The following is a 13,634-nucleotide window of genomic DNA, read 5'->3' on the forward strand; positions in this document are numbered from 1 at the left end:
TTTTTTTTTTTTTTTTTTTTTTTTCATTTCTGATTTTATTTGGGTCTTTTCTCGGTTAGATTAGCTAGCAGTTTACCAATTTTTGTATCTGTTCAAAGAAGCAACTTTACATTTTGTTCATCCCTTATGTTTGTTTTTGTCATCTCTATTTCATTTAATTCTGCTATGATCTTTGCTATTTTTTTTTCTTCTGCTAATTTTGGATTTGGTTTGTTCTTGCTTTTCTAACTTCTTGAGTTGCATTGTTAGATTGTTAATTTTTTATTTTTCTATGTAGGCATTTATTGCTATAAACTTCTCTCATAGCACTATTTTTGCTGAATATATGTGTTGTGCTTCCATTTTCACTTCAATAAATTTTTTAATTTCTATCGTAATTTCTTCATTAACCAAGTGGTCATTCAGGAGCATGTTATTTAATTTCCATGTATTTTCAGAGTTTCCAATCTTCTTCTTTGTATTAATTTCTAGTTTTATTCCATCATATTCTGAAAAGAAAAATGATATTATTTCAATTTTTTAAATTTGTTAAGACTGATGTTGTGGCCGAACACACGCTCTATCCTGGAGAATGTTTCATCTGCTAATGAAAAGGATGTATATCCTGCAGTTGTTGGGTAGAATGTTCTGTAAATGTCTGTTAGGTTTATTGGGTCTAAAGCCCAATTTAAATCCAATGTTTCTTTGATTTTATGTCTAGATGATCTGTCTAAATGCTGAGAGTGGAGTGTTGAAACAGCCACTTTGATTGTATTGTCATGTATTCCTCTCTTTAGAATATTTGCTTTATGAATCTGGATGCCTCAGTATAGAGTTCATATATGCTTGGAGTTGTTATATCTTCTTGCTGGATTGTTCCATTTATCATTATATAATGAACTTCGTCTTTTTTTTTTAACTGTTCTTGACATAAACTCTCTTCTATCTGATGTAGGTATAGTTGCTCTTGCTCACTACTGTTTCCCATATGAATGGAGTATCTTTTTCCATCACTTTGCTTTAAGTCTATATGTGTCTTTACTGTTAGGGTGAGTTTCTTATATGTAGCATATAGTAGCATCATGGTTTTTTTTTTTTTAATCCATTTGGCCATTTAATATATTTTCAGTGGAAAACATAATCCATTTATATTCAATGTTATTATTGATATGTGAAACTCTGTTTCTGTAATTTTGTTAATTGTTTTCTGGTTATTTTACATATTCTTTATTTCTTTTTCCCTTTTTAATTGTTTTTGAGGTTTCGTGGATTGCTATAGTGTTACCATTTGAGTCCTTTCTTTTCCTTCTTTGATTGACTGGTTTATCTGTGAGTGTTATACTTTCATGATCTTAAATATTGTCCTTTTCCTTCCAAGTTTAGGACTTGAGCATTTCTTGTAGGGCCAGTCTAGTCATAATGAATTCCCTCAGCATTTGTTTGTCTGTGAAAGATTTTTTATTTCTTCTTCATTGATGAAGGATAATTTTGAGGAATGTAGTATTCTTGGCTGACAGGTTTTTTCTTTTAGCACTTTGAATATATTTATCCCCATTATCTTCTGGCCTGTAAGGTTTCTGCTGAGCAATCCACTGTTAGTTTGATAGGGTTTCATTCAGAAGTAACTAAGCACTTTTCTCTTACTGTTTTCAGGATTTGCTCTTTATCTTTGACTTTAGACATTCTGACTATATTGTGCCATGGAAAAGACTTCTTTGCATAATATCGACCTAGTGATCACTGAGCCTCCTGTACCTGAATGTGTAAATCTCTCTCTGGACTTTGGAAGTTTTCACCTACTATTTAAACAGGTGTTCTATTCCTTTTTTGTCTCTTCGCCTTTAGGACTAACAATAATTTTAAGATTTGATAAAATTTGTATTGTCTCAAATGAAACAAAACTTTGTTCATTCTTTTTAAAATTCTTCTTTATTTCTACCTGACTGGATTATTTAAAAAGAACTGACTTCATGTTTTGAGATTCTTTTTTCTGCCTAGTCTATTTTTGAAGCATTCAAATATATTTTATATTTCTGTCAATGAGTTCTTCAGTTTCAAAATTTCTATTTGGTTCTTTTTAAAAATACTTACCTCTTTAGTAACATTGTTCATTCTTATCCTGAACTGTTTGCCTGATTTCTTTGTATTGTTTTTCAGAATTATCTTATATCTCACACAGCTTCTTTAAAATCAATATTTTTAATTCTTTCTCTGGGATTTCAAAAGTGTCTTTTTGATTAAGATCTATCGTTGTAGAATTTTTGTGTTCCTTTGCAAGTGTCATATTTCCTTGCTTTTTCAGGTTTCTTGTGTCCTTGTGTTGGTAACTGCATCTGGTGTAACAGTCATTTCTTCCTATTTTTTAACTTACTTTCATAGGGAAGGATATTTTTTCTGAAGATATATCTATGATGTTGGCTATGTATGGGTACTTTGACTTTGATTCTGTGCATAGTAGTGTAGCCTCTGTGTGATTTCTTTAGCTGTAAACATCATTAGTGGTGTTGAGTTTCCTTGGTGTGTTAGGTTATGATTATTAGTGAAGGCTGTGGTGAACTTGTGCCGGGGACTAGAATAACAGGTGAGCTAGTCTGAATGCTGCGGTGGTGGTACCAGTGGGCTGAGCATGCATATCTTTGCGCCCCAGAGAATTTTACACCGGCCCTGGTGTTGGAAGTTAGGTAGCTGAGCATGTTCTTCAGCCCCTGGGCAGCTTGAATGGTGTGGGTGATGGCAGTAACAGTGGAAGGACAGTTCTCTCGGTCCTGAACAGTGTGCTCTGATGTTGCTGGTAGCTGCAACAGGGTGGATAGGTCAATGTCCAAGTCCATATGTGGTGCTTGCAGGCAGGTACCAGCTGAAGTGGTAGTGGTTGGGAGTTTAGGCACAACCTCAGGCACCCAGGAGAATTGGAGCCCACTGTGGTGTATTGGATTAGACAATCCCCATGACCTCAGGCTATGTGCTCTCTCTCAGAGCAGGAGTGAAACTGGGCTCTGCAGGCTTGTGCTCAGGACCCCAATGGTGAGTGCAGGCACCAACTCTGTTAGGTAGGGATGGGGTGATCTTCCATCTCCAGGTGGAGTATTCAGATGAGGGGTGGTAGCAGCCATGCTGAAACCCTGCCACTGGAAAAGGTAGAGCTGTCCTTGGTGGCCTCAGCTTGGGCTGGTGGGTAGGCAACATGCATACCTTTTATTCTCCAGTCCAGGTGGGTCTCACTTACCAGCCTTGTTGGTGGTAGCCTGTGCCTAGTTCCTGTCCACATCCCAGCTGCAGGACCTCCATCCAGTTGCTGACCAAGTCCCAGTGGTAACTCCTGCCCAACTTGCATCACAGTCTTAGTCCAAGCAGCACTCCCTTTCCAGCACCAGCAGCTGAAGCCCAAACCTCACTCACTTCATAGTCCCAACTGTGGGAGCACTCCCAGCTGACTCCCCAGTCCCAGCAGTGACAACTGCTTTCCATAATGCTTCAGTCCCCACATGCAGTCTCAACTGCCTACAGTTTAGAAATGTAACCAATTAGATCTCATAAATGGTGTTGGACATAGCGCAAGCTCCCTTCCTGAAGCACTTCCATCCCACAGTCTTCTAGCAGCTCCTTATATCAGTTTTAGAGGTTGGGAGGATTTAGGGGTTCTCCTATTGCCAGGACTGCATGATTCCACAGTAGGGATATAGGCCACTGGAAGTCTCATATTCACCCCTCTTTCCTCATGTTGGGAAGTCACTCCTGGCTCCCACTGGATCCCAGCCAGCCAGGCTGCCCTTCTTCCTTCTCTTTCTCTGCTTTTGCTGTTTCCTGTTACTTCTCTGTTGAGTTTCAGTATTCTCTCTTGGATAATGTATTCAAAGTGTGACTGTCTGTACACTATTTTGGTTCTTAGAGGAGGAGGCAGGCATGAAATGCGTCTAGTCAGCATCTTGAAGCCTCTCCTTCAACCTATAATTTTTCAACTAGTGAAAATATTCTTCAGGAAAAGTTCAAAATAAGGGCATTTTTAGACCAGCAAAAACTGAGAATGTGTGCTCCCAGCAGAACCTCACTAAAGGAAATCAAATGGATGGTTTAAAATACTAAAAAGAATGAAGAACAAAAAAAGTAGTAAAGTTGTAGGTGAATTTAAATAAATACTAACTACATAACACAATTATTAAAACAGCTCTGGCATTTAAAATATAAAATTAAAAGAAATACACATTGGTAATATAATACAAGCGAGATAGGGTGAAAGAGGTTAAAGCATTCTTAAGGTCTTTGTAACTGTGTAGAAAATTGGTAGGGATATTGCTTCCTTTGGACTTTGATACACATACAACCTAGAAATTGTCGTTTCCAGGGCAAACTTTTAAAAATATAAATAGGGTATTATTCCCAAAGTAGTTCAGGAGCACAATACTTAATACATCCAAAAGAAGATGAAAGAGAAACAGGCGAAGAAAGTGATATCTTAAAATGCAGGATAAATAAAACAAATATATCAGTAATTACATTAAGTGTGATTAAATGTAAATCAACACAACATGAGACAAATTTGGAATAAGGTACATTATAAAAAACAACAAGCACAGACTCTTCAAAAAGTCAATGCCAGCTGGGTGTGGTGACCCATTCCTGTAATCCCAGCACTTTGGAAGGCCAAGATAGGAGGACCACTTGAGCCCAGGAGTTCGCATCCAGACTGGGACAGAAAATGAGACCACTATCTCTACAAAAAAAATGTTTTTCTTAAATAAAAATTAACCAGGCATGGTGACATGCACCTGTAGCCTTAGCTACTCAGGAAACTGAGTGGGGAGGATCACTTGAGTCCATGAGATTAAGGCTACAGTGAGCCATTATTATTCCACTGCACTCCAGCATGTGCAATAAAGCAAGACCCTGTCAAAAAAGAAGAAGAGGAAGAGGAAGAGGAAGAGGAAGAGGAAGTGGAAGAGGAAGAAGAAGAAGAAGAAGAAGAAGAAGAAGAAGAAGAAGAAGAAGAAGAAGAAGAAGAAGAAGAAGAAGAAGGAGGAGAAGGAGAAGAAAAGAAAGAAAGAAAGAAAGAAAGAAAGAAGAGGAAGAAAAAAGAAAGAAAGAAAGAGAAAGAAAGAAAAGGAAAGACAAGAAAGAAAGAAAGAAAAAGGAAGGAAGGAAGGAAGGAAGGAAGGAAGGAAGGAAGGAAGGAAGGAAGGAAGGAAAGAAAGAAAAGAGAAAGAAAGAGAGAAAGAAAGAGAGAAAGGAATAAATTAATTATAAAACAAACAGGAAGCTAGAGTGAACATCCTAATAACAGACAAAATATATTCTAAAACGAAAAATGACTAGAGATAGAGAGAGGCATTTTATAATGATAAAAGGGTCAATTCTACAGGAAGTCATGTCAATTATAAGCACAGACACATCTGACAACAGAACCCCAAGACACATGAAACAAAACCTGGCTGAACTAAAGAAACAGAAAATCCAAAAAATAGTTGGGGACTTCAATATTCCACTTTTAATAATGAGTAGAACAGTGAGACACAAGATCAACAAGGAAATAGAAGACTTGGATAACACTATAAAACAACTGTACCTAAGACACATCTATTCAACATTCCGCCCAATAACAGTAGAATATACCTTTTTCCCAAGAATGCACAGAACATTCTCCAGGATAGATCATATACTAGGCCATAAAACAAACATCAATAAACTTAAAGTATTGCAGTCACACAAAGCATGTTTTCCAACCACAATGGAATAAATTAGAAATCAATAACAAGAAGAAACAGGATATTAACAAGTATGCAGAAAAGAAATAATTCACCTTTAATTAACCTATAGGTCAAAGAAGAAATCACAAGGTATATTAGAAATATTGTGAGGTGAGTGAAAATAAAATCACTATACCAAACATATAGGACTCATTTAAAGCAGTGATTAGAGATAAATTTGGAACAGTAACTGCCTATATCAAAAAACGATGCCAAATCATAAACTAACATTTCAATTTAAGACATTAGAAAAAGAGAGTGAAGTAACGCTAAAACAATGAGAAAGAAGGAAATAGTAAAGATTTGAGCTGAAATTAATGAAATGAACAATAGAGAATGAATAGAGAAAATCAACAAAATCAAAAGTTCGTTCTCAGAAAAGCTCAAAAAAATTGACAAATGGGTGGGCGGCGGCGGTAGCAGCGACCCCCTGGGCCCCAGCTTGTGCCTTCTCCCCACACAGCCAGGCCTACTTCACTTTGATGTCTACCGACAGTCACCTAGAAGTATGGGAGATGGCCAACAATTGGCTACATCAGGAGTACATGCCTTCCGCGCACCTCAGCGGTACCTGCGCCTGCCTGGCCTGGGCGCCAGAGTGGTTGCAGGCCAAGGAAAGTCCCCAGAGAAAAAAAAGGAATCAGAAGCTGTAGGAACAAGTAACCAGACTGACTTACTGGCTTTTGGCACAGCAGTTGGTAGCATTTTATTATACAGCACAATTAAGGGAGAATTACACATGGTAGACATGACAGCAGAGTCAACTGCATACAGTGGCATCAAGACAGTGGCTATTTATATAGTTGTTCAGATGATAAACATATTGTGGAATGGAACGTACAGATGTGCAAAGTAAAGTGCAAATGGAAAGGTGACAATAGCAGTGTCAGTTCCCTATGTACCAGCCCAGATGGAAAGATGTTGCTTTCAGCTGGTCGAACAATCGAACTATGGGTTTTGGACACCAAAGAAGTCTACAGACATTTCACAGGACATGCGACTACAGTTTTGTCACTTATGTTCACCACTATCAGACCTCCTAATGAGAGCCAGCCCTCTGATGGAATTACAGGTCTTTATCTCTTATCTGGAGCAGCTCATGACCGGTTACTTAATGTCTGGCAGGTCCTATCAGAAAACAAAGAAAAAGAGTGCAGTGATGTCATTTACAGTTACGGATGAGCCTGTCTACATTGACTTAACTTTGTCAGAAAACAAAGAAGAGCCTGTCAAGTTGGCTGTTGTTTGCAGAGATGGTCAAGTCCATCTTTTTGAACATATATTAAATGAGTACTGCAAAAAGCCTTTGACTTCAAACTGCACAATTCAGATAGCAGCACCCGGGAAAGGCAAGAAATCAGTACCAAAACCCATCCCTATCCTAGCTGCTGGTTTTTGCTCAGACAAAATGTCATTGTTGCTTGTATATGGCAGTTGGTTTCAGCCTACTATTGAGCGAGTGGCTTTAAACTCCAAAGAACTTCATATGTGTTTAGTAAGAGGTATTTCAAACTGCTGGGCCCCCAAAGTAGAAAGAGCTATAACAAAGGTGAGGACACTAGTGATGAATTTTGAAGCAAAAGTTCTGGTGCCTGGGATTCATGCAACTATCAGGCCTGTTCCTCCACAAACCGAGCAAGTAGAGAGCAAGAGGAAATCAGGGGAAAATGAGGTTAGCATTGAAGAACGCCTGGGAGCAATGGATATAGACATACACAAAAAAGGAAAGGATGACCTTCAGATGAATGCTTTCCAGTCTTCTTACCCAGGGCTTAGAAAGTAGCGATTTTGAAATGCTAAATAAAGTACTTCAAACTAGGAATTTAAATCTTATAAAGAAGACTGTATTAAGGATGCCCTTGCATACTGTTATTCCATTGTTGCAAGAGCTAACAAAGAGGTTACAAGGACATCCTAATAGTGCTGTGCTAATGGTTCAGTAGCTAAAATGTGTGTTAACAGTTTATGCATCATACCTGTCCATGTTGCCTGACCTGGTACCCCAGCTGGGGACACTCTAGAGCTTCTGCACAGCAAAAGAAACAGTTATTAGAGTAAACTGGCAACCAACAGAACAGGAAAAAATTTCCACAATCTACCCATCAGACAAAGGGCTAATACCCAGAATCTACAAAGAACTAAAGCAGATTTACAGGAAAAAAAAACAAACAAACCCATTCAAAAGTGGGCGAAGGATATGAACAGACACTTTTCAAAAGAAGGCAAATATGCAGCCAACAAACATGAAAAAATGCTCACCCATCATTGGTCATTAGAGAAATGCAAATCAAAACCACATTGAAATACCATCTCACACCAGTTAGAATGGTGATCATTAAAAAATCTGGAGATAACAGATGCCGGAGAGGATGTGGAGAAAAAGGAACACTTTTACACTGTTGGTGGGAGTGTAAATTAGTTCAACCATTGTGGAAGACAATGTGGCAATTTCTCAAGGATCTAGAAATAGAAATTCCATTTGACCCAGCAATCTCATTACTGGGTATATACCCAAAGGATTATAAATCATTCTATCATAAAGACACATGCACACGTATGTTCATTGTGGCACTGTTTACAATAGCAAAGACCTGGAACCAACCCAAATGCCCATTGATGACAGACTGGACAAGGAAAATGTGGCACATATACACCATGGAATACTATGCAGCCACAAAAAACGATGAGTTCGTGTCCTTTGTAGAGACATAGATGAACCTAGAAACCATCATTCTCAGCAAACTGACACAAAAACAGAAAACCAAACACCACATGTTTTCACTAATAGGCGGGTGATGAACAATGAGAACGCTTGGGCACAGGGAAGGGAACAACACCCACAGGGCTAGGTGGGGGGGTGAAGGGGAGGGGAGGAAGAGCAGGGAGGAGGGGGAGGGATAACACTGGGAGAAATGCCTTATGTAGGCAACGGGAGGGCGGGGGATGGAGACAGCAAACCACCATGGCATGTATGTACCTATGCAACAATCCTGCAGGATGCAGGATGTGCACATGTACCCCAGAGCCGAAATACAATAATAAATGAATAAATAAATAAAAATTGGCAAACCACTAAGAAAAAAGAAGACTCAAATTAAAATCAGAAATAAAAGAAAGGACACTACTATCAAGATCAGTATAGCAGGGAACTTCCCCAACTTGATAAAGGGCAGCTACAAAAAATCCCACAGCTAACATCATACTTAATGGTCAAAGACTGAATCATTTCCCTATAAGATCAGGAACAAGACAAGAACGTCCACTCTGTCATTTCTTTTCCACATAATCCTAGAGGTTCTGTGTAGGGCAATTAGACAAGGACATGTACAATCCAAATGGAATTTTTTTCATTTTTAATTTTTATGGGTACATAGTAGGCTTATATATTTATGGGGTACATGAGATGTTTTGATACAGGCATGCAGTATGAAATAATCACATCACAAACCATCCATATAGAAAAGAAGAAAGTAAAGATATCTGTCTTTGCATATGACATAGTCTAGTATACAGAAAATCCTATTAGAACAAATAAATGAATGTAGCAAGGTTACATGGTACAAGATCAATGTATAACAATAATTGTATTCCTATAAACTAACATGAAGTTAAGTGAAAAAAATCCATTTACAATTGCATGAAAATGATAAAATTCTTAGGAATAAACTTAAGAAATGAAAAAAATTTTATTCTGAAAAACTACAAAACATTGTTGAAATAATTTAGAGAAAACCTAACTAAATAACATTGCTAAGATAATAATGCTCCCCTAATTTTTCTGCATCTTCAAGGCAATCCTTATAAAAATTTCAACTGCCTTCTTTTCAGAAATGGAAAAACTGACCCTAAAACTAACATGGAATTTATACAGAATTGGAAGGAATCCCAAAAGCCAAAATAATATTGAGGGAACAAAGCTGAAAGATTTACGCTTCCCAATTTCAAAATTTGCTATAAACCTACAATAATCAAATCAGTGTGGTGCTGGCAAAAGGACAGATGTGTAGATCAATGGGACAGAATTGAGATTACAAAAATAAACCCATACATCTATAGTGAATTGATTTTTGACAAAGGTGCAAAGGACATTCATTGAGGGAAGTAAAATTCTTTCAACAAACACTGCTGGGACAACTGGATACCCATATGCAAATAAGCTTGGACCTCTTCCACACACTATACATAGAAATTCTTTAAAAGGATCAAAGACTAAACACAAGAACCCAAACTATAAAATTCCTAGAAGAAAACAGAAGTAAATATTCTTAGGCTGGGTGCAGTGGCTCACACCTGTAATCCCAGCACTTTGGGAGGCCCAGGTGGAGCAGATCACCTGTGGTCAGGAGTTCAAGACCAGCCTGGACAACACGGTGAAACCCTGTCTCTACTAAAAATACAAAAACTAGCTGGACATGGTGGCGTGCGCCTGTAATTCCAGCTACTCAGGAGGCTGAGGCAGGAGAATCGCTTGAACCCAGGAGGCGGAGGCTGCAATAAGCCGAGATCACGCCACTGAACTCCAGCCTGGGTGACACAGCGAGACTCTGTCTCAAAAAAATGAATAAATAAATAAATATTCTTAACCTTTGTTTAGTCAAAGCCGTCTTAGAAATGACACCATAAGTAAAAGTGACAAAAAAAGGAGATTAAAAACAATTTTGTCAAAATTATAAAAGTTTTTGCTTCAAAGAACACTACCAAGAAAGTGAAAAGACAACCTACAGGATGGGAAAATGTATTTGTAAATCGTATACCTTATAAGGGACTCATATCAAGAATATATAAAGAATTCTTATAACTTACTAGGAAGCAAATAATAAAATTTTAAATGGGCAAAAGATTTTAATAGACATTATTCAAAATATATATCTTTGTATGGGCTTATTGTGTGTATATATATATATATATATATATATGCTCAACATCAATAATAATCAGGAAAATGAGAAGAAAATCAAAACCACAATGAAATACCACTTCACACACCTTAGATAGCTATAATCAAGACAGATAATAACAAGTATTATTGAGGATATGGAGAAATAGAAATTCTCACACATTGCTAGTGGGGATGCAAAATGGAGCAACCACTTTATAAAAGTCTGGCAGTTCCTAAACAGAGTAAACATATGATCCAACAATTCCACTCTTAGGTATATACCCTAACAAAATAGAAACATGTCTACATAAAAATCTGCACATGAATGTTCATAGCATCATTATTTATAAGGGTCAAAAAAGTATAAAACAACCTAAATGTCCATGAAAAAAATGAACTGATAAACAAACTGTAGTCTATGCATACAATATAATATTATTTGGCAATAAAGAGGAATGAAGTACCAACTTACGCTACAACATGGATGAACCTTGAAGACATTAAGCTAAGTGAAAGAAGTCAGACACATAATACCACAAGTTGCATGATTTTACTTCTATGAAATGTTCAGAATACACAAACCTATAATGACAACAAGTAGACTGATGGTTGCCTAGGGCTGGTGGTGCTGGGGTGCCATGGAACGTGACAGTAAAGAGACATGAGGTTTCTTTCGGGGTTGATAAAAATCTTCTAAAATTGATTTTTGTGATGCTTGCATGACTGTAAGTATTCTTAAATTACCGAAAACTTTAAATGGGTAAAATGTATGGTATGTAAGTTATATCTCAATGACGCTGTTAAAAAAAAAAATCAGTGCAATGAAGTAAAAAGTGGGAAGACCATTCTGTCAAGAACTGTGACGGGCCTGAGACTTTTCTCTGCTTGAAATTTAGCAAGTTAGTCTTGCCATAGTTTTATAGACACCGGCAAAAGCTACAAGACTTCTTAATCAGAGACAACAACTAATTTATTACTTACAATAATAGCCGGGGTTTCCCCAAGCTCCAATTCCCACAAGGTGATGTAAAGCCGACAAGGTGATGACTTGACATTCAGTGCAATAGGTTATAGGAGACAAACTGGGTGTTTAGGGAATCCATATATTTTATAGTGGGGCAGTAAGCTTGCTTTACCTTTTCCAAGAGATATTATTAATATCTTTAATGTACTAGAAGGTAAACAAACCTGGCCTTTCCTCCAAAGGGAGATACTATCTCTATTTTCCAAGTCTTTCATTATAACACATCTTTGAAAAGACAGTTGAGAACAATGACAATGCCTCTCTTCTCAGGATGTACAGAGACACGAAAGATCCATGGAAAATTTTCCTCTAATGCATTCTAGATATTTAAATTTGTAAGAGAATAAATAAATGCAGTATATGAACAGCTATGAAAGGCTTTTTTGGAACATTAAAGAAATTTGGTTATTACTTGAATATTAAATGATACTTAAGGATTGCTGTTGATTTTCTTAACTATGATGATGTCATGTTTATGTTTCCTTAGGTGAGGCATGACGCATGCTGAGGTATTTATGCATATAAAGTGTCATGATGTCTGCAACTTACTTTTAAATGCCTTAGCAAAATATGTATACACACACACATACACTTACATAATGATTAAACACATGCATACACATAGATACTCTGGAGAGCAAGAGACATAAAGCAAATATGGCAAAATGTTAACAAGTGTTGGCTCTAGATGAATATATAGTGATGTTCATTATATCTTCTTTAAATTTTTTGAAAATCTGGTTACTAAAAAGTTAGGTAAGTACATCGAGAAAATTCTAGAGACAAATACTCTCAGACTGCAAAAACTGAGGCAAATTTCAACATCTGAGACATTTATCAGAGACATCAAAAACACAGTTACATAGAAAGGTTGGAATTAAAGATTTTTAAAGTTACACACAAATAATAAATAAAGGAAGCTAGTATAGCCGTATTAATTTCAGTCAAAGTAGACTTTAAGGCATAAGTATTGTGAACACCTTGGCAAACACCAAAACAAGGCCACTTCAGAATGATAAAAGGTTTGGTTCACAAGGAAGATACTAAGATAAAGCCCTCAAATTGAAATAAACAAATCCAAAATTATAGTTGGAGATTTTAAACAGAACTCTAATCGCTGATTGAACAGGTAAACAAAATTTAAGAACGTAGAAAGATTTCTACATGACTAACAAACATGTTCTAATGAATATATATAATACAGTGAATCCATGAAATGAAGAACACACATTTATATCAGGCACATCCTGGATATTCATAAAAACTAACCATATACTGGGCCTTAAGGCTTGTCTAAACAAATCTCGAAGGATGGAATTTGTACAGAACATAATCTCTAACTATAATGCAATTGAGCTAGAACAAAAATGTTAAATCTAACCAAACTCTTCCACAGAACAGAAGGAGAGAAATAAAACTAGCATAACCATTATATCAAACCTAAATAGAACTGAGTCTGAAAGAAAAATTACAGGCCAATCTTACCAATGACTATAGATATAAAAATGTTAAATAAAATATGACAAATTTGGATTTAACCTAGGCTACAGCCATTATTGAAAGAAAAGAAAAAATTTGTCAAAAAGAAAGAAACAATAATGTTATTCACAGATGATACGATTGCATACAGGGAAAATTCAAAAGAATCTACAAAGAAATTTGAATTAATGGATTTTAGCAAAGTTGCTGGATATGAAACCAATATATCAAAGTGAATTCTATTTTTATGCACCATAAATAAAATCAGAAAATAAAAAAAGACCATTGACAATTTGGTTTCCAGCATAGTCTCACAGGGAAAAGGTAAGGAAAATAGATATCATGAAGCACTTGAAAAAAAAGAAAAGTATAAGAAATGTATTACAGGAATAAAAGAAATGTAATTAGAAACTATAGGAATATAATCATAGACTATTACCTGACAATACAATAAGCAACATATTTATAATATGCACATATTCAGAATAATGTAAACATTGCTTATTGATTTAATTAAAAACAGGGTAACATA

At 36.4% G+C, this 13,634-nt stretch overlaps 1 protein-coding gene and 1 pseudogene across 4 annotated transcripts in view; one reads left to right on the forward strand and one right to left on the reverse strand.

Moving 5' to 3' along the window:
• The window catches only part of COL4A5 (collagen type IV alpha 5 chain), a 265,691-nt gene that overhangs the window by 165,573 nt on the left and 86,484 nt on the right, over positions 1–13,634 (reverse strand). The window lies entirely within an intron of this gene.
• On the forward strand, positions 3,164–7,757 carry LOC116531924 (annotated as a pseudogene).

Source organism: Sapajus apella, unplaced genomic scaffold (assembly GCF_009761245.1).
Source record: "Sapajus apella isolate SASKATOON/1434 unplaced genomic scaffold, GSC_monkey_1.0 scaffold73, whole genome shotgun sequence".
Lineage (NCBI taxonomy): Eukaryota > Metazoa > Chordata > Mammalia > Primates > Cebidae > Sapajus > Sapajus apella.